Genomic DNA, 26995 nt, shown 5'->3' on the forward strand with positions numbered 1-26995 from the left:
ATATGGTGCCTGTCCCGCTGAGTTACTCCAGCTTTTTGTGTCTATCATGGATAGGATAGAATAGGTTTAGAAGCATTTGGGCCAAGTGCAGGCAAGTGGGACTAGTGTAGATGGGGCATGTTAGTCGGAGTGGGTAGGTTGGGCTGAAATGTCTGTTTCCACGCTGTATGACTCTATGACCTCCTCCAGTGGCCATGTGCATCCCTTCAGTTCCACTTCCAGTTCTCCTGTGGCTCCCTGACCTTGTGCTCATGCCCACCTGCTTGAACAGCTCCAGCTGCTGGAACTGTCTCTCCTGACCTTGTGCTCATGCCCACCTTTTTGGCTGCTCTTCTTTTCCTCTACCTATCCTTCTATGTTACTTTACACCAACTCAGCTGTGCTTGCAAACACAACCTATTGGTATCTCAGCTGCTGATTGCCCTTGTGTTGCGGTGTGGGATGGTGCTGTACATTGGAAGAATCAAAGCCAGTCAATAGTCCATGAGTTGCCAGGAGTCCTTGTCATGTAATTGTTGCCTCATGGTTTCCTTTATTGCTTGAACAGATCATTCAGCTTCCTCAGTGTACACCAGACACCAAGTTATGCTGCATTCCCTTTGAGTGTAGGACTCAGTGACAAATTGTGTCGACCTGAATTGTAGACCATTCTTGGAAACCAGTTCTAAGGAGGAATGAGGGTTTCAAAAGCGAATCTGAGTCTCTGAGGTCTGTTTGGTGGAGCTGCACAATCCAAACAGCAACTCTTGAGTGGCTATCGACTGGCAGGAGGAAATATTCATCTCCCAACAGAAAGACAACCCCCACCACTTGGAAGGGACCACCACATTTACACCTATATGTGAGCACCTGTGGTCTATAATTTTAATATGCTGACAATAAACTAACTTGAACTTGAACTTGAACTAGTTCTCCAAGAATGCAAAAACAGGCCAGTGTAGATCACCCTTGGCCTCTGTCTTCAAGTAGACAATTTCCATTTGTTAAGCATGGAAATGATTCTGCAGTACCTTTGCAATCACCACTGTGTGTCCCCACTTCATGCAACCTTGACTCACAAAGAGCTCATAGCAACCTCTGTAGGTGATCTGACTCTCAAATCTGATTTCCTCCACCTTACATCATTCACATAACCACCTCAGAAGAACAAGGGTTACACATTGTCAAATGTTTGGTTCTCTGTTAGTGCTAGATTAAAATGTAGCTTTAATTTTCACCATGTTTTCATCTGAAATCTTGTCTATAGGTCATGGCAGAAGTAGACTCATCAACACCATATGCATCACTGGCCCTACCAATATTGCAATTGTCATCAGTAGAGCCAGGATGTTTAGGCACTAAAAAAATGAAATAGGCAGGCAAAAAGGCATAATAAAATTACAAAAAAGGCACGAAAAAGGCATTTATTGACAAAAAGGCATAAAAGGCATTTATTTCCACCACCAAAATATGGTTAAAAATAATAATATAAAGGTATATTACATTAAATGACCAAAGTTGCCCAGTTGCACAAAATTACCAGCATTTTTTTCAAATTGCCTGGTGTAAAACTATGCCGTCTTTCAGACAAAATATGCTTCAGTTGTGAAAAACTTCTGTCTACCTCAGCTGAGGTCACTGGTGCATACCTGAAACAAGCTACAGACTCTGTATTAATGTCGATATCTTGTGCATTACACCTACCTTTGAGAACTTTAGCTTTGTTTTGTATTTCATCAAGATTTACAAGGTTAATTCCAGGGATGGTGGGACTGTCATATGCTGAGAGAATGGAGCAGCTGGGCTTGTACACTCTGGAGTTTAGGAGAATGAGAGGGAATCTCATTGAAGCATATAAGATTGTTAAGGGTTTGGACACACTAGAGGCGGGAAGCATGTTCCCGATGTTGGGGGAGTCCAGAACCAGAGGCCACAGTTTAAGAATAAGGAGTAAGCCATTTAGAACGGAGACGAGGAAACACTTTTTCTCACAGATACAGACTGGGCCTGGAGCCACGCTCCCTCCCCCTCCCCATCCCGCGGCTCAATAATGCAGCCTCAAAAAGCCAACCAAGCCAAGGGAGAAGCTTCCCCGCGGGCCCTCCCACACCGGCTCGTACCACAACCCAGAGCCCTGAGCGTGGTTTGACACAGACACGGACACAGATGGACTGGTCATGGAGTCGCGCTCCTCCCTCCCCTCCCTCGACTCCACAGTTCGTACCATAGCCCAGGGCCCTGAACGCGGCTGCACAAAGACACGGACACAGACATGGACTGGGCCCGGAGCCGTGCTTCTCACTCCCCTTCCCACAGGGCTCCCGCTGCTTCAGACCGGAATATTGCATTGGGGGAACAAGGCCAAAACAGTACACGATAGCGCTATAATATTTGCACCATATCTTTCTCACAATTGTCTTGTGGTGTGTTTTTTTAATCAAGTTTCATTCAGATTGATGTTATATTTTACCAAATTATTCACATTTTCAACTTTACAAAATCCAGCTTGAGAAAGAATGACTTGAACACTGCAGTGGCTGTTGTTGGCAGTTACAGCTATGATGTCACAATGGGATCTAATTTACATAAACTGCCCGTGAACAGGGCTCCACCCGATAATGATATCACAATGGGATCTCATTTACATAAATTTCTCATCAAGCGTGTTCCACCCAGTGCAATGAGAGATTTGTTACATTATTGTAAGGAGAGGGAGGGGTGAGGGGGGAGGAGAAATGTTATTTAAACATTGTGTTCAGTGGGAGAGCGCAATAGGGGAGAGGTGAGGGAGGGAGTGACTGAGGGTAGGGAAAAGGAGAGGTGAGACGGAGTGGAGGAGGGGAAGAGGACAGGGGAGAGAAGAGGGAGGGTGAAGAGGAGGGGGAGGGAGTGTATGAGCCATGGAGAATATGTTGGGGGCTATGGGTGAGTGGTGGAATATAACGTTGGGTAACGGGTTGCGTTGGGGGAACAGGTGAGTGTTGGAAATGGGTTGCGTTGGGGGAACAGGTGAGTGCTGGAATATTGCGTTGGGGGAACGGGGCCCAATGGGTCCCACTTAGCCTAGTATCCCTCTAAACCTGTCCTATCCATGTACCTGTCTAACTGCTTCTTAAATGTAAGGATAGTCCCTGCATCCTCTGGCAGCTTGTTCCATTCACCCACCACTCTTTGTGTTAAAAATTTACAGGTTATTCGCCACTATAAAGAAATCACAGTTGAGAATCTTTTAGTTTGAATAGGCCAATTCTGCACAATGTGATTAATTCAGCTTATGGAAGGCTGACAGCAGGAAAGAGGGACTTTTCATTTCCTTGATTCTTTTAAGGTTACTACAGAAAATAGTAGGTTAAAATGTTATTGCTGCCATGGTCTCACTAGCCACATCCAACCAAGTTATATACCATGATAATTTAACATTTCTGATTTAATGTGCAGACAAGGATTGTGAGAACTATGAAGCACATCTTACATGAAAAGGCCTTTTTCAGTATGAGTTAGAATGAGGGATTCTAATTTACCTGAGTCACTGCCAGAGAGCCTGGGGCAGAAATCTTACTCCAGGCTGATTGGTGGTAGACAAAAATGCTGGAGAAATTCAGTGAGTGAGACAGCATCTATGGAGAGAAGGAATAGGCGACGTTTCGGGACGAGGCGCTTCTTCAGACTGATGTCGGGGGGGGGGGGAGGGGGGGAGGGGGGGGTCGAAAGAAATGAAGAGGCGGAGACAGTAGCCTTGTGGGAGAGCTGGGAAGGGGAAGGGAAGAAAGGAGAAAGCAAGGAATATCTGAAATTGGAGAAGTCAATGTTCATAGCGCAGGGGTGTAAACTACCCAAGCGAAATATGAGGTGCTGTTCCTCCAATTTGCACTGGGCCTCACTCTGGCAATGGAGGAGGCCCAGGACAGGAAGGTTGGATTTGGAATGGGAGGGGGTTGAAGTGGTGAGCCACCGGGAGATCAGGTTGGTTATTGCAAACTGAGCAGAGGTGTTGGGCGTAGCAACTAACAGACTACTGACCGACATCTACTACAAACCCACCGACTCCCATGCTTATCTGGGCTACACTTCTTCCCACCCTGCTTCCTGTAAGGACTCTATCCCCTTCTCCCAATTCCTCTGTCTACGCCTCATCTGCACCCAGGATGAGGTGTTCCAGACCAGGGCATCGGAGATGTTCTCATTCTTTAGGGAACGGGGGTTTCCCTCTTAGAAACATAGAAACATAGAAAATAGGTGCAGGAGTAAGCCATTCGGCCCTTCGAGCCTACACCACCATTCAATATGATCATGGCTGATCATCCAACTCAGTATCCTGTGCCTGCCTTCTCTCCATACCCCCTGATCCCTTTAGCCACAAGGGCCACATCTAACTCCCTCTTAAATATAGCCAATGAACTGGCCTCAACTACCTTCTGTGGTAGAGAATTCCACAGATTCACCACTCTCTGTGTGAAAAATGTTTTTCTCATCTCTGTCATAAAAGATTTCCCCCTTATCCTTAAACTGTGACCCCTTGTTCTGGACTTCCCCAACATCGGGAACAATCTTCCTGCATCTAGCCTGTCCAACCCCTTCAGAATTTTGTAAGTTTCTATAAGATCCCCCCTCAATCTTCTATTATAGATGAGGCTCTCACCAGGGTCTCCTCTATATCCTGTAGCTCTGCTCTCACTCCCCATCCCCCCACTCGTAACAAGGACAGAGTCCCCCTTGTCCTCACATTCCACCCTATCAGCCGTCGCATACAACATATAATCCTCCGACATTTTCGCCACCTCCAACGGGATCCCATCACTGGCCACATCTTCCCATCTCCCCCCCTTTCTGCTTTCAGCAGAGACCATTCCCTCCGTAACACCCTGGTCAATTTGTCCCTTCCCACCCAAACCACCCCCTCCCCTGGTACTTACCCTTGCAACCGCAGGAAATGCTACACTTGTCACTTTATCTCCCCCCTCGACTCCATCCAAGGACCCAAGCAGTCTTTCCAGGTGAGGCAGAGGTCCACCTGCACCTCCTCCAACCTCATCTACTGCATCCGCTGTTCCAGGTGTCAACTTCTCTACATCGGTGAGACCATGCACAGGCTCGGCAATCGCTTCGGCCAACACCTCCGCTCAGTTCGCAATAACCAACTTGATCTCCCGGTGGCTCAGCCTCCCATTCCAACTCCCCCTCCCATTCCAAATCTGTCCTTTCTGTCCTGGGCCTCCGCCATTGCCAGAGTGAGGCCCAGCGCAAACTGGAGGAACAGCACCTCATATTTTGCTTGGGGAGTTTACACCCCAGCGGTATGAACATTGACCTCCAATTTCAGATAGTCCTTGCTTTCTCCCTCCTTCCATCCCCTTCCCAGCTCTCCCACAAGCCTACTGTCTCCGCCTCTTCCTTTCTTTTTCCCGCCCCCCCGACATCAGCCTGAAGAAGGGTCTCAACCCGAAACGTCGCCTATTCCTTATCTCCATAGATGCTGCCTCACCTGCTGAGTTTCTCCAGCATTTTTGTCTACCTTCGATTTTTCCAGCATCTGCAGTTCCTTCTTAAACACCAGGCTGATTGGTTGTTTGTTCTTTATTGCCATCACCACAGTCCCTTCACTGCTGATGTCTGCGGCCCCGTCCCCATCATCTACCCAACCGTTCATCATCTGCCCAACACTCTGCCTCATTATCTGCTTGAGTGCAAGTGATCATCACCTGACCTCATCAGTTCTGTTGATTACTCGCACGCCCCCACCACCCCCACTCCCACTCATTACTCACCCTCCAATCATCTATCCAAACCCCCTAGTCTCCATTTTCTACCCAATACTTAGTCACAGTGTGGAAACAGGACCATCAGTCCAACTTGTCCACATCGACCAACATGCCCAATCTACACTAGTCCCACTTGCATGTGTTTGGCCCATATCCCTCTAAACCTGTCTTATCCTTCTCTAATCCTTTCTCTCGATCTCCTCTCCTTAGGAACACATAGAGGAAGCACATTTCCTGTTTCTGGGATGCTGTGTCTGTTATATGAGGGATGATGGAGCAGGCTTGTCTTCTATTCCCTGGAGTTTTTTAAAAATGAGGGATGATCTGATCGAAACATACAGAATTCTTAGAGGACTCATCAGTGTAAACACACGGAGGATGCTGCCCAGACTTAGTTCAGAACCAGGCATCACAGTCTGAGAATAAAGAATTGTTCAAGTGTTCAAGTTCAAGTGAGTTTATTGTCATGTGTCCCTGATAGGACAATGAAATACTTGCTTTGCTTCAGCACAACAGAACATAGTAGACATTGACTACAAAACAGATCAGTGTGTCCATATACCATTATATGAATATATATACACATGAATAAATAAACTGATCTGCTCCGTGGACAACAAAAACTCATATGTCAGGATGTTATTCATTGATTACAGCTCGGCATTTAACACAATCATCCCCTCCAAACTGGTTACCAAACTCGCAGAACTGGGTCTCTGCGCATCCCTCTGCAACTGGATCCTCGACTTCCTCGTCCACAGACCACAGTCTGTTCGTATTGGTGGAAATGTGTCAGCCTCAATAACAATCAGCACGGGAGCACCTCAAGGCTGCGTGCTCAGCCCCCTGCTGTACTCACTCTATACCCATGACTGCGTAGCGAACCACAGTGCGAACTCCATCATCAAGTTCGCTGACGACACCACTATTGTGGGGCGTATCACTGATGGGGATGAGTCAGAGTACAGAAGAGAGATCGAGCAACTGTCCATATGGTGCCAGCGCAATAACCTGGCCCTCAACACCAGCAAAACCAAGGAACTGATTGTGGACTTTGGAAGGAGTAGGAGGGGGACCCACAGCCCCATTTATATCAACGGGTCGATGGTTGAAAGGGTCAAGAACTTCAAATTCCTGGGGGTGCACATCTCTGAAGATCTTTGAAGTAGCTATTCCTGAACCTGGTCGTTGCAGTCTTCACGCTCCTGTACCTTCTACCTGAAGGTAGCAGGGAGATGAGTGTGTGGCCAGGATGGTGTGGGTCTTTGATGACACTGCCAGCCTTTTTGAGGCAGCGACTGCGATAAATCCCCTCGATGGAAGGGAGGTCAGAGCCAATGATGGACTTGGCAGTGTTTACTACTTTTTGTAGTCTTTTCCTCTCCAGGGCGCTCAAGTTGCCGAACCAAGCCATGATGCAACTGGTCAGCATGCTCTCTACTGTGCACCTGTAGAAGTTAGAGAGAGTCCTCCTTGACAAACCGACTCTGCGTAATCTTCTCAGGAAGTAGAGGCGCTGATGTGCTTTCTTGATAATTGCATCAATGTTCTCGGACTAGGAAAGATCTTCAGATATGTGCACGCCCAGGAATTTGAAGCTCTTGACTCTTTCAACCATCGACCCATTGATATAAACGGGACTGTGGGTCCCCATCCTACTCCTTCCAAAGTCCACAATCAGTTCCTTGGTTTTGCTGGTGTTGAGGGCCAGGTTATTGTGCTGGCACCATATGGACAGTTGCTCGATCTCTCTTCTATACTCTGACTCATTCCCATCAGTGATACGTCCCACAACAGTGGTGTCATCAGCGAACTTGATGATGGAGTTCGCACTAATGACCAGCTACGCAGTCATGAGTATAGAGTGAGTACAGCAGGGGGCTGAGCACGCAGCCTTGAGGTGCTCCCGTGCTGATTGTTATCGAGTCTGACACATTTCCACCAATACGAACAGACTGTGGTCTGTGAATGAGGAAGTCGAGGATCCAATTGCAGAGGGATGCACAGAGACCCAGTTCTGCGAGTTTGGTAACCAGCTTGGAAGGGATGATTGTATTAAATGCCGAGCTGTAATCAATGAATAACAGCCTGACATATGAGTTTTTGTTGTCCAAGTGGTCCAGAGGGGAGTGGAGGGCCAGCGAGATCGCATCCACCGTTGATCTGTTGTGGCGGTAAGCGAACTGCAGTGGGTCCACTTTTTTGTCGAGGTAGGAGTTGATTTGCTCCATGATCAACCTCTCAAAGCACTTCATCACCACAGGTGTTAGTGCCACTGGTCGATAGTCATTGAGGCACGTCACCTTACTCTTCTTGGGCACTGGTATAATTGATGCCCTTTTAAAGCAGGTGGGAACCTCAGACCTCAGAAGTGAGAGGTTGAAAATGTCCGTAAAAACTCCAGCCAGTTGGTTCGCACAGGTTTTTAGAACACGACCAGGTATACCATCAGGACCAGGTGCTTTTCGAGGGTTTGCCCCTCTGAAGGATTTCCTGACGTCGGCCTCTGTGACTGAGACTGAAATACTATCACAGCGAATGGGGGCTCGGGAAGGCACATCGGTGTTCTCCCTATCAAAGCGTGCGTAAAACGCATTGAGCTCGTCAGGGAGTGATGTTTTGCCGACATTCGAGCTGCCTCCTGATTTTGCCTTGTAGGAGGTGATTGCATTCAGGCCCCGCCACAGCTGCCGAACATCTGTCTCATCCTCCAGCTTGGAGCAGAAGTCCCTTTTGGCCTTTTTGATGGCCTTACCAAGGTCGTATCTGGACTTCTTGTAGACCACTGTATCATCAGACATGAATGCCCGGTGTCTGGTCTTCAGAAGATCTCAAAGTTAATCCAAGGTTTCTGATTGGGAAAACATTCGGAAGGTTTTGGTGGGGATGCAGTCCTCCACACATTTCTTAATGAAGTCTGTAACGACTGTGGCGTATTTGTTCAAGTCCGTTGCCGTGTCCTTGAATATTGCCCAGTCTACAGACTCCAAACAGTCCTGTAGTTGTTCCTCTGCCCCCCCCCCCCCCCCCCCCCCCCCCCGACCAGCTCTGTACTGTCCTCACCTCTGGGGGTGCGCTCTTCAATTGCACCGCTGTATGGTCGGATTTACGGAAGTGAGGGCGAGGGATAGAGCGATAGGCATTCTTGATGGTGGTGTGGTCAAGGGTGTTTGGTCCTCTGGTGCAGCAGGAGACATGTTGGTGGAAGTTAGGGAGTGATTTCTTTAGGTTTGCCTTATTGAAGTCCCCAGCAATGGTGGTGATTGGCCATTTAAGACTCAAAGAAACTTTATTCAATCAGAGTAGTACTTCACTGGAATTCTCCACTTCCGGAGGACTGAGGTGACTCAATCATCAATTGCTTTCCAAACTGAGACCAATACATTTCTTCATATTACATGAATCAATGCATATGGAGAAAGGGCAGTAAAGTTATGTTGATGTCAAAGATCAGTTGATCTAGGTGAATAGAGGAACAGGCTTGCAGAGCTGAATGGCCCATTCTTTATGTTCTCATCACAATACCAGCTCTTCAATTGAGCAGGAACCTATTCTGATGACAAACCGCCTGTCCATCTGGGTTTAAAGATAGAAATAAATAAAAAGGAAAAGGGTGGCAGTGATGGAGCTGGTCGAGTTGCTGCCTCATAGTCCCAGAGACCTGGGTTTGATCCTGACCTTGTGTACTGTCTGTGTTCGCATGTTCTCCCTGTGACTGCTTGGCTTTCCTCCGGGTGTTCCAGTTTCTTCCCACATCCCAAAGATTGTCCAGAGTGGGGAGTGGATGATAAAGTGGGATAAAATAGAATTAGTGTGAACAGGAGATTAAAGGTCAGCATGGACTCATTGGGCCGAAGGACCTCTTTCCGTGCTGTATCTCCAAACTAAACTAAACTAACCTTCAGCCAGCAGGCAGCTCTGCACCATGAAAAAGCTTCAATTTCTGCGGAGTTAAAGTTGGATGACAGATTTGCACAGGATTCACCTAAAACTCAGGTAGAGTTGTTTCTCATAGGATCATCAGTGACAATGATGGTATTTTGATTAATAAATGCTGCATGCTCAATTGTAATTGATGACAATCAAACTGCAATAAGCATACCTCGGGGACCAGGGTAAGCCACTTTCTTTGGGCTATATAACATTCCTGCAAATTTGACAACAGTATGGTTGAGAGATTTGCTGTCTAGATTTTTCAAAAGAAGGTGCTGAAAGCAAACAGCAATCAATGAATTAAAGTAACACCTAGTACGAAGCACCTGGAACCATAAGAGTAATGTAAGAGGTAAGACATAGGAGCAGATGTAGGGCATTTGGCCCCTCAAGCCTGCTCTGCCTTTTGTCAGGATCATGGGCAACCTTTTACCTGCCCTCTTCCTGCACTAATTCCCATATCCTTGATGCCATTAATATGAAAAAAACATTGAGCAATCTATTGATGTTTGGCTTTCAGTGACTTGTGAACAAGTACACCCAGGTCCCTTTGAGTGTCAGCATGACCTAGTCTCTCAGCAATTTACAATGTAATGGGCCTGTCCCACTTCGGCAGTTTTTTCGGCGACTGTCATAGTCATAAGCAGGTCGCCGAAAAACCGGCGACTGAACCCCCCTACGACAATGTCTACGACAATGTTTACAACAACCTACCATTAGTCGACGTCAAGCAACGGCAAGCTACCGACAACCGGCGACCCATTAGGACATCTACCTTCGACCACACCTACGGCAACCTACGTCCACCTGCGACAAGCTACGACAAGGTACGACCTTGTCGGCGACAACTGAAGCCAACTTAAGACAATTCAGTCGCCGGTACCTGTCGCCGGTTGACGTAGGTTGACGTAGGTAGTCGCCAATGGAATTCACCGAGGTCAGCACCGGCGACAACCCACGTCACCTGGCGACAACCTACGTCATGCTGGCGACAACCCATGACAACACCTACGTCAGGAGAAGTCAAGTTAAGCTCATTGGCGTCAAGCCAACTGTCGCCGGCTGTCACCAAAAAAGGTTTGAACATTTCAAAATCGAGCAGCGACCAGAAAAATGCTACGATTTTTTTGGGTGACTGAGGTGACTGCTCACGACCATACAGGTGACACCCTGGCAACCATGTGGTGACAGGTGGTGTCGCCTGCCGTCACCTAAAGAATGGACAGGGGGACAGGGGCATAACTCAGCTATTCTGTCGTGTGCAACAATGTAATTGAACTAACATTTTTCCATTATGAATATATGGATATGCCATTATCCATTCCGAATAGCTAGGTCACAATCCATGTCAGCACATTAGTCCAAAATCGATGTCAGATCATTTGTTGACTAACCTTTTGTGCTGGACCTTGTTAAAAGCTTTCTGAAAATTCAAATACATTGTATCCTCTCGTTCCACTGATCTGTTTTACCAGTCACATCCTTAAAGTTATGTATCAAGCAGAAGTGACAGGTAAAGTGACGAGAAAAGGGTTAGAAACATAGAAACATAGAAAATAGGTGCAGGAGTAGGCCATTCGGCCCTTCGAGCTTGCACCGCCATTCAATATGATCATGGCTGATCATCCAATTCAGTATCCTGTACCTGCCTTCTCTCCATACCCCCTGATCCCTTTAGCCACAAGGGCCACATCTAACTCCCTCTTAAATGTAGCCAATGAACTGGCCTCAACTACCTTCTGTGGCAGAGAATTCCAGAGATTCACCACTCTCTGTGTGAAAAATGTTTTTCTCATCTCGGTCCTAAAAGATTTCCCCCTTATCCTTAAACTGTGACCCCTTGTTCTGGACTTCCCCAACATCGGGAACAATCTTCCTGCATCTAGCCTGTCCAATCCCTTAAGAATTTTGTAAGTTTCTATAAGATCCCCCCTCAATCTTCTAAATTCTAGCGAGTACAAGCCGAGTCTATCCAGTCTTTCTTCATATGAGAAGTCCTGACATCCCAGGAATCAGTCTGGTGAACCTTCTCTGTACTCCCTCTATGGCAAGAATGTATTTCCTCAGATTAGGAGACCAAAACTGTACGCAATACTCCAGGTGTGGTCTCACCAAGACCCTGTACAACTGCAGTAGAACCTCCCTGCTCCTATACTCAAATCCTTTTGCTATGAATGCTAACATACCATTCACTTTCTTCACATGCCTGCTGCACCTGCATGCCTACTTTCAATGTCTGGTGTACCATGACACCCAGGTCTCGTTGCATCTCCCCTTTTCCTAATCGGCCACCAATACAGCAAGACAAAATGTGGAACTGCAGAAGCTGGTTTAAACCGAAGATAGACACAAAATGCTGGAGTAACTCAGCGGGACAGGCAGCATCTCTGGAGAGAAGGGTCGAGACCCTTCTTCAGACTGAATGTCACAGGAAAGGGAAACGAGAGATATAGACAATGATGTAGAGAGATATTCGTAGAAAAAATGAATGAAAGATGTGCAAAGAAGTATCAATGATAAACAATGATCCTTTATCATTGTTACCTTTTTGCATATCGTTCATACCTGCATGGGTTAGCACAGGAAGCAGCCCCGATGCAGTCATCAATGTAGTGGAGAACGAGTTAGGGGATAGGGCCAGTGTAGGGCTGAAACAAGGACTGTTAAAAAGGCAGGCATAGCTGGGGTCGCACACGAGTGCCCATGGCTACACCTTTAACTTGGAGAAAGTGAGAGGAGTCAAAAGATAAGTTATTGAGGGTGAGGTCTATGGAGAAGTTGTTGTTGTCGTTAAAGGTGTAGCCATGGGCACACGCATGTGCCCCAGCTATTCCTGCCTTTTTGTCAGTTACATCGAACTTGTTTTCAGCATACATTTTCTACTTTTGGAACATGGAATGAAAGCCAGTCGTCCTCAATCTTGAGAGCCTACCAAGAAGAAAGATGTGGAAAAAAATAGTTTACGTACTGAATTGAATATTCTCTCACCTATTTGCCTGACCTGCTTTTGGGGAAATTAAATGAGCACATGTGTTTACAATTCACAGTTTTAGTAAAAGCACAATGGAATTACATATTCCTGTTCTCACAAGAGTGCTGGCAGATGAAGAGCAATGGGAGTTGACCTCTGTATTTATGAAAAAAATGGGCAACCAGACTCCTCAGGGGAATGACTAACAACCCATGTTACAGTAGAACCCAAACTGAAACATACTGTAGATTGGGCATGTTCGACTTCCACTAACACCTAACCCAATCAGTTAGTTGCTAACAACTTCTAAACACTGTGATTGCCAAGATCTCTTCCTCAATACTCAACAAATGAAAGTATTTAAATTGTGAACTAATACATTAGTTGTGAGTTTGTGTATATATACACATTGAGCTTTTCTTTTCACTCTCTCGTTTGTCATATCATACTATGTTTGCATGTTCTGATGTGCTGCAGCAGGTAAGAATTTCATTGTGCTATCTGGGACATATGACAATAAAACACTCTTGACTATTGATCACCATTTACTCAATAAAAGCAGCTGCATAAGGGGAGGTGTTTTGGTCAGGGAACTCCAGTTAAAAGACTTGCTTTCATTGCTCATGTGAACAAGAAGATTGCTTTTACAGGATTTCTGTTCAATCTAATCAAAGGTTCAGAATCCCATAGTTAAGGATATTATTTACACAGTGTAATCTGTAAATTTGATCGTTTTTGAAGAAACCACATCACAGCATGAGTCCTATTTATTAGTCATACACTAATGATCCGGCAATTAAGTCGTAAGCAGCACAGTGGACCTCTTGGGAAGTATCATTAAACAGGAGAGGTTAAAGTATGACTGTAACTTAAAGTTAGATTCTTTTTGGGGCTATTTATTCTACATAACAGTGATATTTTGCAGTAAATCTATTCTTTTCCTTAACCCTTTCATCACCAGAACTTAAGCAATGTTGGAAGGTGTGCAGAGATGATTCACGATGATGTTACCATGATTCGAGGGCATGAGCTATTGGGAGAGATTAGGCAGGTTAGAACTTTATTCCTTGGAGTGCAGGACGCTAAAGGGTGATCTTATGGAGGTATATAAAATCATGAAGGGATAGATAGGGTGTATGCACAGAGTCTTTTACTCAGTATAGGGGAATCAAGAAACAGAGGACATGGGAATAAGGTGAGGAGAAATATGTAATAGGAACCCGAGGGACAACTTTTTCACTCTGAAGATAGAGTATATGGTATGTGATACCAGAGGAGGTAGTTGAGGTAGGGACAAACAACATTTAAAATACATTTGAGCAGGTACATGGATTACAAAGGTTTAGAGAGATATGGACCAAATGCAGGCAAATGGGACTAGCTTAGATTGGGCCTCTTGGTCAACATGGAGGAGGTAGGCCGAAGGGCATGTTTCAATGCTGTATGACACTAAGACTCTAACAGGCCTTATTTTTTAATTATGCATAGATTCCCTTCTCGGTTCGGTGTGATTACTCAAGTTCACAAACCAACAATGTTCAGACATTTGTCAGTTCTTTTCTCATACAACTGCACATGGATAAATAGTTCCCAAATAATGACATGCCCGGTTGCAAGAATTGTACAGAGCTCATGTCAAGAACAGATTCATTTCATAATACTTATCCTTCTGTCTTTGCTGTAGGTTGCATGGATGTGATGTTAGAATGGCTTGGAGCCTCCTTTTAAATCCACTTTAGGTAGATTTCTACCACTTGCAAGAAATTCAAGCTACCTCCCCTGACCCGGCAGCTTTGCTAAATTCATCAGTGAAGCTCATTGAGGGCACAAACCTAATAACACATATTCAATTGCATACATTTTCAACTGTGATCCCAAAACATCACCCTATCCCTACATTTCTCTGTATTTCTTAACTGAACATTAAAAGCTTCTTATAATTAACCAATGATAGGATTATCTCCCTATGATTAAACAATCTGCTATGACTTTGACTCACGGTAATTAGGTGTAGAAAGTAGCTACTTAGGTGAGGCACTGGATGGAGCTGCTGCATGTGTAACCACAACAAAAGTCTCACCCTCTCCTCCCTTCCTGGTGACATAGATAAAATTGACAGCAGCCATGCCACTGGCTGCACGGGCAGTGTGATGGAGGGTCTCGACCCGAAACGTCGCTTATTCCTTTTCTTCAGAGATACTGCCTGACCTCCAGCTGACTAACCCCAGCATTTTGTGTATATCCACTGACTGCAGGGACAGCTGAATGAACATGGTGAGTCTGAAAGGCTGCAAATATTTATTTCAATGCACGGTGTATTTATGGTAAAGCAGATGAACTTCGAGCCTGGATCAATGTTTGGGTTTATGACGTTGCAGCTATCGCGGAGACTTGGTTGCGAGGGATACGACTGGCAGCTCAACGTTCTAGGGTTTCAATGTGTTGATGTGATAGAGAGGGAGGTAAAAGAGGTGGAGCAGTTCCATTGTTACTCAGGGGGCAATGTCATAGCTGCACTCAGAAAGGAGATACTGGAGGGATCATCCACTTAGGCAAAATGGATGGAGTTCAAAAATAAGAAAGGTGTAACCACACTGGTGGGATTATACTATAGGCCTCCCAAAAGCCAGCACAATATTAAGGAACAGATATGCAGATACATTATGGAAAGATGCAAAAGCAAGAAGGTTGTTATTATGGGTGACTTTAACTGCCCAATATTGAATAGACTTCCTTAGTGAAAGAGGCTTAGACAGGGCAGAATTTGTCTAAGTGGGTTTCTTGAAACAGTATGTGGATAGTCCAAATATGGGAGGAACTGTACTGGACCTTGTATTGGGAAACATGTTTGGCCAGGTGACTGGTGTTTCAATGGAAGAGCATTTTGGGAACACTGCTAAGATAGCTATGAATAAGGATGAACCTGGACTTGGGGGAGAGCACTGAATTGGGGCCAAAAACATGACAACATTATTTGGCAGGAAATCGAGATAGTAAATTGGGAATGGCTGTTCTGGGATAAGTTCACATCTGACGCGTGGGAGTTGTTTAAAGACCAGACGATCAGAGTTTTAGGACCGGCATTTCCAATAAGGTGCAGAGACAAGGATGGCAAAGTCAGGGAACCTTGGATGATAAGTAGAGTTGTAAATGGAAATCTTGATAAAGGAGGGCATTTACACTTCGAGTCAGAGGATGTAGGCATGGTATTAAACAAGTACTTTTCATTGGTATTCGCCAAGGGGAACCAATGTGTGAATTTTGAGATCATGAAGAAGATGGCATTGGGTCTGCTGAAGAGTATCAAGAGTTTCATGGGATCTACCCCAAGTCACTGAGAGAGGGAAGAGTGGAGATCGCTGAGACCTTGACCAAGATCTTTATTTCCTCTGGAGGACTGGAGAGTGGCCAATGTCATGCCCCTGTCCCACTTAGGAAACCTGAACGGAAACCTCTGGAGGCTTTGCGCCCCACCCAAGGTTTCCGTGTCAGGTTTTTGTCAGTCTCCCTACCTGCTTCCACTACGTACAACCACCGGCAACCACCTGCAACCTCCGGGAACCACACGGAAACCTTGGGTGGGGCGCAAAGTCTCCAGAGGTTTCCGTTCAGGTTTCCTAAGTGGGACAGGGGCATTACTCAAGGCACAAAGTGCTGGAGTAACTCAAGGGATCAGGCAGCATCCGTGGAGGGAAAGGATAGGTGATGTTTCAGTTTCCAGCACTTTTTTACTCCAGCACTTAGTGTTTTGTTCAAGATTCAAATGTCTGTTGTTCCCTCTGTCAGCCAATGTTATTTCTTTGTTTAAAATTGAAAATAGGGTTATTCCAGGAAATTATAGGCCAGCGAGCCTTACAACAGTGACAGGGAGGGATCCTGGAGAGGGTTTTTAGTGATAGGATTTAGTTGCATTTAGAAGAGAATTGGGAACTGTCAGCATGTCTTTGTGGGAGCAGGTTACCTTTTTCAACATGCTTGAGGTTTTTGAAGAGGTAATGAAGGTGATTTATGAAGGTAAAGATGCTCATGCTAACTATATGGACTATAAGGCATTTGACAAGGTCCCTGATCCAGAAGATTAAGATCAGAACTGGCTTACCCATGGAAGACAGTGGGTGGTGGTGGAATAGTCTTATTTTGGCTGGAGGTCTATGACTATAGATATTCTATGTTCTATCAGCTCACCATGACGTAGAGCTTTTCTTCCATCGCCTCTGCCTCCGTGCTTTATTCTATGGGAAGAAGTAGGTATGTTGCAAAGCCTACCTGAAGCGTCGCTGAAAATCTGTCCCAGCCCGTGTGCGCGATTTTGGCGCCGTTTAGAGGGGGGCGGGTTTAAAACGCGATTTTCCCTAGGCTGTTCAAATCGAGCTTGCTCAGCCTAGTTAATTATTAACGAAAAATCGCTGGAGGATTCCGTAGCTGGAGCTATTTTTAGTTTTAAGGGCTTTCTTTACTTGTTATAGTAGGTTAAAAATTAACCTCTAAACCCGCGACCGCCGGCAACGGGTCAGATCTCATACAGGGGAAAACGGAAGGCAGGCTGTTTATTTTTACGTTAAAAAGGGCTTCTTAAGATCCCTTTATACAAAGTTTAATGTTGCGAGTAGCTAATTTGGGCCCCATTATATCCCGCAGTATTTTTCTGGGCATTTGAGGGCACAAATCTACCGCAATGTGAACATTCTAAACCAGCGCGTTCACAGGATCCCACTAGAAAGCTGATTTAAATGGACTTTAATTTACAGCAATTGAACACTAAATTCCTTCTATTTGGCCTATAAATTAATGTAAATGAGATTTAAAAATCATGTTTTATTGTGAATTATTTGTGAATATTATTTGGACACTTAGGCTATTTAAAAATGTTAATCATTTATTAAGAAATGGATAGATGTTTAGATCTAGTAATTGAAGTTTGAAATTAGCTACAATTGGGTAACTAACTAATTATATGCTTTAATTTCAGGTCATCCAAGTAAGATTATTTTATATTTGTTTCAGAATGCTTCAATCTATGATAACTGAAAATTTCATTCAGTTCTCTTAATTTTTAAGAAAGTTATGTGCTTTTGACTGTCCACGATCACAGCTTTTTTGTTATGTCCATAGAAAATCAATAGGGAACAAGATGCTAATTTCCGAGTATGAAAATGGCCATAAATTTTTAAATACCTGAGATATGAAAGTGAATTAGGTGTCAAATTAAACTTCTTTTTATGCTTTATCTGATGGGATAAATTGCAGACTTGATTTTTAAAATCTCAAAATTTTGTAACATTGCTAGAAGAAGTCCTCACCACCCATACACATATACCTCTTTATTTAAACTAAATTTCCCACCCTTACTGAATAAACTACATAAGAATATTCAATACTGGAAAACACCCCCCATTTCTATGCTTGGGAGAATTAATGCTATAAAAATGATTTTTTTTACCGCAACTGCTGTACCTACTTCAATTAATTCCGATATATATTCCAAAAACTTTTTTCAAAAAAGTCGACTCCATTGTTACAAGTTTTGTCTGGGATTATAAGAATCATAGAATAAGTAAAAAACATTTATGTAAGTCAAAGATAAATGGAGGTTTGGCTTTGCCAAATTTCTTATTTTATTTTTGGGCAGTCCATATTAAAAACATGAATTTCTGGCTGGAAGAAATGGATCGACAACCAGGTTGGTTAATGATGGAAAAGGAAGACTGTCTACCTTTTGATATAGGTCCGATCATATTTGCCCCCACAAAACTGCACAAAAAAACCTATAAAGAAAACCCCATAATACATAGTGGAATACGAATTTGGAAACAAATAAAAAAAGATTTAAAATTGAATAATATACCACTAAGTCTTCCCATTGTAAATAATCCTTCATTCAAATCATCCTTTATGGACAAAGGTTTCACACAATGGAAAAATTATGGAATCAAAAATATTGGACATCTTTATGGGAAAGGCACTTTTCTTTCATTTCAAGAGTTACAACAGAATTATGGACTGCACTCAAATAATTTCTTCAGATATCTACAAATTAGAGATTATGTTAAATCTAATACACAAGTCTACAGGAGTAGGGAATCAGAAATTCTTGATGAATGTTTGAACAAGCATCCTAATACTGAAAAACTAATAGCTTATATTTATAACACCCTACTAAACAACGAGGTACCACCGACCGAACCATATAGATACAAATGGGAAAATGAAATAGGTCACCCTATAACGAAAGATATGTGGGACGAAAGTTTACAACAAATACATCAATGTTCATTAAATGCCAGACATACTTTAATACAATTCAAGGTCTTACATAGACTACACTACTCTAAAATAAAACTAAATAAAATCTTCCCACAAATCTCTCCTATTTGTGATAAATGTCTACATCTAGAGGCTAATTTAACACATACGTTTGCAAACTGTATAAAACTTAAACATTTCTGGACTGATATTTTTGAAATAATTTCAGAAGTTATTAATACAAAACTGGACCCAAACACAAAATTAATAATACTTGGAATATCAGAACAAAGTTTAACACTCACAACAAACCAAAGAAATTTCCTCGACTACAGTATAATAATCGGGAAAAAATTAATATTAAAATTTTGGAAAGGCCCTACAACCCCCACAATTAATATGTGGATTAAGGAAATGTCGGAGACCCTATACTTAGAAAGAATTAGACTTGTCTTAATGGACAAACAAGATATTTTCGATAAAATCTGGGCTCCATTCATTAACTATCTGAAGGGATAGATTGGCACAGCACGAGGACCCAACTGAAACTTGAACTCAGGATCAGATGAAAAGCTATACTTTATAATCTACGAACCTATCTCCATTGACGTATTACAGGTAACCCATTCCACCTCCTCTGTTTTTCTGTTTTTTTTAATTTGTAACTTTCTACCCTCTCTTTCTCTCTCTTTCTATAAAAACACTAGAAGCAGAAGTAATTGATAATTGAAAATTTTAATAATGTATGACTGATGTATATGAAAAGTCTTTTTACTGTAATATGTAACTATACTTTATAATATGTCTACTTCTAATAAAAATATATTTAAAATTTTTTTTAAAAAAAGAAGTCCTCACCACCCAGTGATGACCCTTTCTCCCGTCCACACTCCCCCTCTTCTTGGACTCCCAGAACGGCCTTCTACCCTCTCTAGACCTCTTTCTTTCTCACTGCCGGCTTGACATCAACCGTCTCAACTTTTCCACTCCCCTTACATACTCCAACCTCACCCCCTCTGAATGTACAGCCCTCCGCCCACTCTGCAGCAACCCTGACATTATAATCAAACCCGCCGACAAGGGAGGTGCCGTGGTACTCTGGCGCGCTGACCTCTACCAGGCTGAGGCCAGACACCTCCACTTACTTATTCTTGGACTCATCTGAGCACCAGGCCTTAATCTCAAACACCATTACTGATTTCATCATTTCTGGCTGTCAGCCTTCCACAGCCTCCAACCTTATTGTGTCCCTGCCCCGCACAGCCCGTTTTTACCTTCTCCCCAAAATCCACAAACACACTGCCCTGGCAGACCCATTGTGTCTGCCTGCTCCTGTCCCACAGAAATGATTTCCATGCACCTCGACTCCATCCTATCCCCCCCAGTCCAATCTCGCCCGACCTATATCCAAGACACCTCACATGCCCTTTGTCTCTTTAATGACTTCTGCTTTCTGAGCCTCCACTCCCTTGTCTTTACTATGGACGTTCAGTCACTCTACACCTCCATCCCCCACCAGGAAAGCCTTAAAGCCCTCAGTTTCTCCCTGAACCGCAGAACCACCCAATTTCCCTCTATTAACACTCTACTCCAACTAGCTGAGCTGGTCCTCACACTTCTCCTTTGACTCCTCCTACTTCCTCAAAGTCCAAGGCATAGCTATGCACACCCGCATGGGCCCCAGCTATGCCTGCCTCCTTGTAGGGTACGTTGAACAATCCCTGTTCCAGGCGTACCCTGGCCCTATCCCCAAACTCTATCTCTGTTACATTGATGACTGCATCGGTGCTACCTCCTGCACCCATGCAGAACTCATGGACTTCCTCAACTTCACCAATTTTCATCATGCACTCAAATTCACTTGGACCATCTCCGACACCTCCCTCCCCTTTCTGGATCTCAGTCTCCATCACAAGAAATAGACTATTGACTGACGTCTATTACAAACCCACTGACTCCCACAACTATCTCAACTACACTTCTTCCCACCCTGCTTCCTGCAAAGACTCTATCCCCTACTCCCAATTCCTCGTCTATGCTGCATCTGCGCCCAAGATGAGGTGTTCCATACTAGAACATCCGAGATGTCCTCATTCCCCTACCTTCCTCTGCAACCACAGAAGATGCAACACCAGTCGCTATACCTCCTCCCTCTACTCTGTCTAGGGAACCCGACAGTCCTTTCAGGATAGGCAGAGGTTCACTTGCACCTCTTTCAACCTTATCTACTGTATCCGTTGTTCAAGATGTGGAATCTTATACATCGGCAAGACCAAACACCGACTGGGCGATTGTTTCGTGGAACACCTTCGCTCAGCCCGCGTGAAACAACCTGATCTCCTGTTTGCTGGACCCTTTAATTCTCCTTCCCATTCCTACACAGATCTTTCTGTCCTAGGTCTCCTCCATTGTCAGAGTGGGGCTAAATGCAAATTGGAGGAACAGCATCTCATATTTCGCTTGGGCAGCTTGTAGCCCAGTGGTATGAATATTGATTTCTCTCACTTCAGGTAGCCCCGGCATTCCCTCTCGCTCTATCGCACCCCCACCCAAGTCGCACTAACTTCTCATTTTCAGCCTACGAAGCTTACAATGACCTGTTTCCTTTATCATGGTTACTTTTTTGCATATCTTTCATTCATTGTTCTTTATGGAATTTCGTTGCTCAGTTTTGTGCAATGACAATAAACATATTCTATTCTATTCCATTCTATTTATCTCTCCATACCACCATCTATATCTCTTGTTTCCCTTATCCCTAACCAGACTTTCAGTCTGAAGAAAGGTCTCGACCCTTCTCTCCACAGGTGCTGCCTGTCCTGCTGAGTTACTCCAGCTTTTTGTGCCTATCTTCAGTTTAAACCAGCATCTGCAGTTCCTTCTTACACATAAAAGTGTGCAGGTTGACTGGAAACACTGCAGACATCAAAAGTGCAAGGTTCATCAAGTACAACAATTAATTAATGTACTAATAAAGGGAATGTAATTGGGTCAGTAGCCTTCCCTAAACCATTTTTCTGTTCCTGATCCTCTGTGTTGAAATCAGTTACAAACATCCATTCTTGCCATGAATGCAAGCAGCTTTCCTGGGTAGTAGGGATTGAACCAGTATTGCCTGGTTGCTTACTTAACTTACTCACCAAATATACTTAACTATAAGCAGAATCCCGAGCAGATGGTTGGTATTCAATCATTACATCAAAGCGGACAGCAACTCCTCAGTTTGGTCTCTTTTCTTTTTATAGAAACCATTTCTCCAGTCTGCTGCAGAAGTAGCACATCCAGATAAAATTAAAGATCTTCAATCTCTTTGGTAATATCAGCAATTTTCAAACTTGTTTAATTTCACAGGAGATAGTTCTCAGTTCATATTGCTGTAAAGTAAAGCTTCAAAAAAACACAAAAAATCCATTTCGCCCCACCATTTGAAGAGCGTTTCCTACTATAGTCTGGGCCTAAGTCAGGACTTGGTGGGCCAAGAAAGCTGACAGTGCAGTTGTCCAAATTGGCAATGGTCCTGAGAAAGACAAACAGGATGGGTGATGTACAAGCTGGCATATTCAGCTTAGATAGATACATAGAAAATAGGTGCAGGAGTAGGCCATTCGGCCCTTCGAGCCTGCACCGCCATTCAATATGATCATGGCTGATCATCCAACTCAGTATCCCGTACCTGCCTTCTCACATAGAAACATAGAAACATAGAAAATAGGTGCAGGAGTAGGCCATTCGGCCCTTCAAGCCTGCACCACCATTGAATATGATCATGGCTGATCATCCAACTCAGTATCCTGTACCTGCCTTCTCTCCATACCCCCTGATCCCTTTAGCCACAAGGGCTGTTTTCCTCATCTCGGTTCTAAAAGATTTTCCCCTTATCCTTAAACTGTGACCCCTTGTTCTGGACTTCCCCAACATGGGGAACAATCTTCCTGCATCTAGCCTGTCCAACCCCTTAAGAAGTTTGTAAGTTTCTATAAGATCCCCCCTCAATCTTCTAAATTCTAGCGAGTACAAACCGAGTCTATCCAGTCTTTCTTCATATGAAAGTCCTGACATCCCAGGAATCAGTCTGGTGAACCTTCTCTGTACTCCCTCTGCATACCCCCTGATCCCTTTAGCCACAAGGGCCACATCTAACTCCCTCTTAAATATAGCCAATGAACTGGCCTCAACTACCCTCTGTGGCAGAGAGTTCCAGAGATTCACCACTCTCTGTGTGAAAAATGTTTTTCTCATCTTGGTCTTATGGGATTTCCCTCTTATCCTTAAGCTGTGACCCCTTGTCCTATACTTCCCCAACATCGGGAACAATCTTCCTGCATCTAGCCTGTCCAACCCCTTAAGAATTTTGTAAGTTTCTATAAGATCCCCCCTCAATCTCCTAAATTCTAGCGAGTATAAGCCGAGTCTATCCAGTCTTTCTTCATATGAAAGTCCTGACATCCCAGGAATTAGCTTGCTTGAATAGAGGCAGCTCTTCTCAATTGAATGTTGGCCTGAAAACCTGTGGCCATTCTTTAATTTTGCCAGGATCACATCTGGCAGTTAGTCATATCCCCTTGAGGCACCAGAGTGTTTTCAGTAGTTGGCCATCCACACCAGAGATGGCATTCAGTATGGAATCAGCATTGGTGTAGTTAGAAGCAAGGCTCATTATGGTCAGTAATAATTGGAGGAACCTATGTATCTTCTCAACGGGGGATGCATGCAACTGATTTGGAGGTTATTAAGAGGATCTCTGGCATGACTCTACATTTCCGTTCAGGTGATTATGAGAATCCCTTAGAACATGGAAGATATAACTGTACAGCAGTACAACGTAGGAACAGGACCTTCAGCACCCAATATCTATGCCGATCATGATGCCAGTTAAATTAATCTCCTCTAATTGGATGGCAATGATCTTCCACCTTGACCTTCCATTCCCCCACTTCCCTCTTTCCATTGCACCCATCTCACCACCACATTGTTGTTTCTTTCTATGTGCCTTCACTGGAATTCTGGCATTTACATGCAATTTACAGCATATCCTGTGACCTGGAAAGTTTGCTATATCCAGCCTATAATGGACATTTCCAGCACCTGAAACTCAGTTATATCAATACAAAGCGATGAGTTCCTTATTACACATTTTGACAGCTCCACTGCAAAATCTCCTCAAGGTATGCCTACTTTGAAGAAGTTCTCCTCCTCTCTCCAACGAGAGTGCTGCAACTTTTCTTCTCACTGCTCCCCCTCTCTGATTCTCCCTCTCCCCTGACTCTCAATCTGAAGAAGGGTCTTTACTCGAAACATCACCCATTCCTTCTATCCAGAGATGTTGCCTGTCCCGCTGACCATTTTGTGTCTATCCCAAGATTTGCTTGGACTTCCTATTTTTACATTTCTTTGCACTTCCTCCAATACCAATATTAAATTAAAGATAGCATTATGTTTCTCCCCAAAGCAGGGACTATCATTTGGAAGTTCCATACACAACTACTGACATTTAAGAATAAGGAGTAAGCCATTTAGAATGGAGAAGAGGAAACACTTTTTCTCACAGAGAGTGGTGAGTCTGTGGAATTCTCTGCCTCAGAGGGCAGTGGAGGCAGGTTCTCTGGATGCTTTCAAGAGAGAGCTAGATAAGGCTCTTAAAAATAGCGGAATCAGGGGATATGGGGAGAAGGCAGGAACGGGGTACTGATTGGGGATGATCAGCCATGATCACATTGAATGGCGGTGCTGGCTCGAAGGGCCAAATGGCCTACTCCTGCACCTATTGTCTATTTCTATGGTCTATCTTTCACAATAAAAGTAACAAGCTTCATTTGACTTGGGGGGGGAAATACTGACCAAATGATATATATTAAATAGATCAAAATGACATTTCAAAGGATGTGGATTGACAAACTCTATTCATTGTCAAATTTAGGAATTTGGTTTAAATTAATGCAATTGTGTCAACTTCACTTAATTTAACGTTCTGATTCAGTCCCAAATTGAACAGATGGCATTTAAACTAACCTATTTCCTCTTTAATTAAAGCATGTTTTGTGGAACAAAGCAAATTTTACAGAGGAACTGGGACACATACAGCAATAAAATAGACACGTTTCCTTACACAAATGATCTACTTGCTCGATTGTAGAGTCAAAAGATGATTAAAATCAATGGCACCCACTTATATCACAAAGCTTCTCACAATTACAGCTCCTTTTATTATGGATCTTTTAAAAAAACAAATTCCAAAGCTAATTTAATCAAGCATATCTAAATGATTGTTCACTTCTCATGTTTTAAAGCTTGTTTGTGTTACGTTTATAAAACACTAACAGTTACCCAAAAGGTAAATGCTGCAGAAATGCTGCAGAATCAGGGGAACAGCATCTGGCCATCTGTAGATGTCTAATTTTGACCTGTGAATAAATTAATCTTGAAAAGTGGCATTGTACTTGATAAATGTTCTAACTTTCTCCCAAGCAATTTAGTAAACTTTGCTTATTTAAGGATTGTCCCTGGTGGTAGCAGGTCATAAAATTTCATCTAACAGTCAGTGGGCATTCAATCCGAAGCCAATCTGTTGCCATTTAAGGGGCCTATTCGGCTGGCTGTGCAAACACCAGCAACAGTTCGATTTTATTATGCTGCCACACAGTATTCAAAATGCAGAGGGGGAGGGAAGAGGAAAGAAGATCATACTAATACATTCCAAACTTTGTTTTTACACGAATGTATGAGCACAATAGGTCTTTGTTACTCTGCTGTTATGAACTGCATGCTATTTATAACAGTATTACTCACTAAAGTTTTTGCTGCGAGACACAGGCCCAGCCAAAGTCTTGCTCGTACACCACTCTCTGGAAAAGATTGATGAGATGCAGGTCTGCGCCTGGGATTCTCCACACAGTTTCAATCATGTCATTGTGGATGGTTGCCAAGTGAGGCCACGCAATTATTCACAGGAAGAAAAATTATAAGTTGAACTTTAGCAGTCAGTATTTTTTTTAAAGCTTCTTACGGGTGTGGTTCTTTATTAAGCCACTTCTCTCAAAGGTATGACCCAGGCTAAATTTTTATTTTAATAAGCAAGTCATCCTTTAATCTCAAGTAGCAACATGTTGTTTGTGAATCTACCCATAGCATGTCAGTGGGCTGTTTACCTGGCTGATGAAATCATTGTCTTCAAACACAGTTCTGAATCCCTTTCAGGGTTAATGTGCATTCGGGGATAGTGCTGCAATGGGCAGGAACTAGCAGAGATGAAAACTGAGAAAGGATCTATTTGCTGAAGGATTTTTTTTTCTATTTAAAAACGAAGTAAAATGTGTTCCTGAAGACTTTCACCTAAAACGTATACAGACATATGCTAAACATTAAACCTGCACCAAGAGCGACCAAGTTTTCATTTTCTACCAAAAGCATAGTCACATTTGAACAATTTGTTTTGGGGTTGTAACTGGCAGAGTAGATAAGGGCGGACCAGCGAATTGGAATATTTGGAGTTATAGAGGTCCCTTGAGAAGGTGCTACATGAGGTTATTAAATAAAATTACAGTGCTTGGGATTGCCGGTAATTGGCGTGAATTGAGGATAATGAACAAAAACCGGAAAGTAGGAATATGCAGGTCATTTTTAGGTTGGGAGGCTGTGACTAATGGGGTGCCACAGAGTTCAATGCTGGAACTTCAGCTGTTGACAAACTATCATTTTGATTAAATGGAATTTATGTAATAAATGTAATTTTGGTTACCAAATGTAAAATATCCAGGTTTGCTGATACAGCATTGGATATCAGTGTAGACTGTAAGGAGGTTGCAGTGAGGCTTCAGGGAGGTGGATGGACAAGGACATAACAAATGGAATATATTCGTCATGCAGCACGGAAACAGGCCCTTCAGCCCAACAGGTTCATGCTGACCATCAAACAGCAATTGATACTAATCCTAATCCTATGCTAACCCCATTTTATTCCCCACCAATCACATTAATTTTCCCAAGATTCTACCACTCTCCCACACAATCGGGACAATTTACAGAGACCATCTACAAATATTTGGGCTGTGCGAGGAAACTGGAGCACCCAGGGGAACCCCACTGCCAAGCCACAGGGAGAGTGCGCAAACTC

The 26995-nt window shown here is 43.6% G+C and overlaps 2 long non-coding RNA genes across 5 annotated transcripts in view; one reads left to right on the top strand and one right to left on the bottom strand.

The window, feature by feature from the left end:
• LOC116970955 overlaps window positions 1-25766 on the top strand; it is a 39832-nt gene extending 14066 nt beyond the window's left edge. Inside the window, exons 2-3 of the long non-coding RNA XR_004411368.1 lie at window positions 3328-3335; window positions 25677-25766. This is a non-coding gene — a long non-coding RNA (uncharacterized LOC116970955). The remainder of the gene's footprint in view (window positions 1-3327; window positions 3336-25676) is intronic.
• Window positions 1-26995, bottom strand: part of LOC116970953 — a 110056-nt gene that overhangs the window by 14562 nt on the left and 68499 nt on the right. For 3 of the 4 annotated variants that reach the window (XR_004411366.1, XR_004411367.1, XR_004411365.1), the window contains one exon: window positions 12013-12056. The exons of the other annotated variant lie outside the window; for it this stretch is intronic. This is a non-coding gene — a long non-coding RNA (uncharacterized LOC116970953). Of the gene's footprint in view, window positions 1-12012; window positions 12057-26995 lie in introns of those variants that run through there. 4 annotated transcript variants of the gene reach the window in all.

Source organism: Amblyraja radiata, chromosome 3, assembly GCF_010909765.2.
Source record: "Amblyraja radiata isolate CabotCenter1 chromosome 3, sAmbRad1.1.pri, whole genome shotgun sequence".
NCBI classification, from domain to species: domain Eukaryota; kingdom Metazoa; phylum Chordata; class Chondrichthyes; order Rajiformes; family Rajidae; genus Amblyraja; species Amblyraja radiata.